Consider the following 2738-nt stretch of genomic DNA (forward strand, 5'->3'; position numbering starts at 1 on the left):
TATATATATATAGTAGAAGTTCCCCACAGACTCTATAATACACAATTTTCAGAGTTAAATGAAGGCACTCAGTGCATTCTATGGAATTGGGGGGAGAGATAAAGAAAGAAAGAAGAAAGAAAGAAAGAAAGAAAGAAAGAAAGAAAGAAAGAAAGACCAAATTTCATAGAATGCTCTGCTTTTTTACAATATATGTATTATCTTATATTTTAATTACATTTATGTATATGCTGGTTTTATATATCCTATGTACCATCACATGTATGAATTTAATAAAATTCACCCTCTTCAGGTATAACAGTTTGATGATTATAGAAAAGTGTATAAAGGTATATACTAGTAAACTACCATAATCAAGAAAAATATGATTTCATCACCCCAAAAAGTTCCCTTGTGTTCCTCACCCTCTTGCAACCACAGATCTTTCCCTGTAGTTTCCCAGGGTGTTGTATGAATGGAATCATGTAGCTTCTTCCACTTAACGTCTTTCAGACTCATCTATGTCATTGAATGTGCCAGTTGTTCATTACTGCTAAAAGAATTTCATTTTATACAGGTACTGTTTGTTAATCCATTTTCTGCTTGATGAACGTTTGGGTTGTTTTCAGTTTGGCAATTATGAATAAAGCTTCAGAGACTTTTAAAGAAGGATTGACATGATCTGACTTACACTCTTAAATAAATATGTCTGTGCCATGGCAAGTGTGAGTCATTGGTTAGAGCACAGTCAGTGCGTGGAAGGGTCACAGGTTTGATTCCTGATCAATGGCACTTAACTGGGTTGCAAGTTTGATACCTGGCCCCGATCTATCAGGGCGCTTGCAGGAAGCAACCAATTGATGTGTCTCTCTGACATTGATATTTCTCCCTCTCCCCCTTCCTCCCTCCCTTGAATTCTCTCTAAAAATAAATGGGAAAAATATCCTCATTTGAGGATTAACAAAAAAGTCACAATACTTATTTTGAAAGCAGAATAGAAAGCATTTATGTAATGGGAAAATAGGAAAAATCAAAGATGCCTTTGTGGTTTTTGTCTGAAGCAACTAGATTACTGTTTGCTTCTTCATTTCCAATTATCTCCCTCCTTCCATACCATGTTAGCATAAGCATCCTGTGGGTATGCTAGTAAAATTAAATTTGGGACATCAAAAATTTGAAAATATAGAATTTTCTATGAAATTGACAATATATCATCCAGTGACATAAAAACAAATTTTGTCACAGTCAAGTAACTTCCAGAGCCTTATAATAAGTGTCTACAACACTATCTTTCAACAAAATGATTTAATTTCTTTTAAGAGTTATACTTGAAACACTAAAATTAGATCAGATAATTGGGGAAATTTTAAATCCTGTCACACTTACATTTTGGTCTAAATATTAATTTAAGAAAAATATTAGCACTGTGAGAGCCTTGTTTATACCAGCAAGCCTCAGGCAGCAGCACATAATCCTGTGAGAGATTACCCCAGGATGGTTTCAGTTCCATAAATGAACTAAGGGGCGCCCTAGGGAAAGTATAAGGAGAAGCACATCATCATAGCTCTGAGAAATGTACACTTGTACTGCACAGTCTATAAGAAGCATCTACACAAAATGTTCTACTTCTAAATCATAGACATTGTGGACTGGATTATTTTTACTCTGTACTTGCTAATTACTGAAGTTGAACCCTTTGAGTAAGAGAATCATATTCTTATTTTTTCTCATATCTGAAATGCATAACCATGTGCCGGAAGCCAGTCCATCCTTGCTGCTTGACACAGTTGCTGCAGGGAAGAAACATCTGCACAGCATATGTTTCAAGGAACCTGGCGTATATGGCATACTGTTCTTAATATGTTTGCTCCCCTACTTAGTGCTATGTGTTTTAACCAAGGTCACCTCTCCGAGAAAGGTTGTTTCCCCAGGTAGGGATTTTTCCCTGAAGTTAGGGAGGGAATAAAACCCCTTAACTCGCCGAAACCGGTTTTGCTCAGTGGATAGAGCGTCGGCCTGCGGACTGAAAGGTCCCAGGTTCGATTCCGGTCAAGGGCATGTACCTGGGTTTCGGGCACATCCCCGGTGGGGGATGTGCAGGAGGCGGCTGATCCATAGTGACCTTGGAATGGAGATAACAAACGACCTAACCTTTGGAATAGAATGGATAGGATTAAAATCAACTGGTATAAATACAGATGTAATAGGAGAATAAAGACAGAACTTGGCTGGAGAACCTGGCTATGCTGATCAACTGAACACTGTCTCCGTGCCAATCATTCTTCGCCGACTCCGTCCACACCTTTGGGAACCCCTGGACCTGTTGGGGCTGGACCCCAACAACCATGTAAAAAGTGAGACTGTTTACTCAAGTCACCTCCATTCATACTGGGACCATCCTTCACTTTGAGCTGCATAAGAATAGAGTCTATGTGCTTAAACTCCCAGAAAGCATTTTGGGTAAGTTCTACTTTCTCTAGAGGCACATAAACATAAAATAAATTACCAGCAATGAGGATTTACATTTGCCTTCATCATCCCATAGGGAGATAAAAGTGTGTTTTTACTTAATTTTGAACCTGTGCTATTTGTATATTTCTGAAGAGGCTTAGTTCTAAAGATTAATATTTCTTCTTAATTTTTAGGTTACAGCTTTTTTTCTTTGTACTTCTTTTCTGCCTTTTTTATATTAACAAAAAATATCCACAAATTGAAAAGCATGTGATGTTTGTTGAATCTTCATAGTTAGGTTTACAGTG

The sequence above is a fragment of the Myotis brandtii genome, unplaced genomic scaffold, assembly GCF_000412655.1.
Source record: "Myotis brandtii unplaced genomic scaffold, ASM41265v1 scaffold1225, whole genome shotgun sequence".
In the NCBI taxonomy this organism is placed as follows: domain Eukaryota; kingdom Metazoa; phylum Chordata; class Mammalia; order Chiroptera; family Vespertilionidae; genus Myotis; species Myotis brandtii.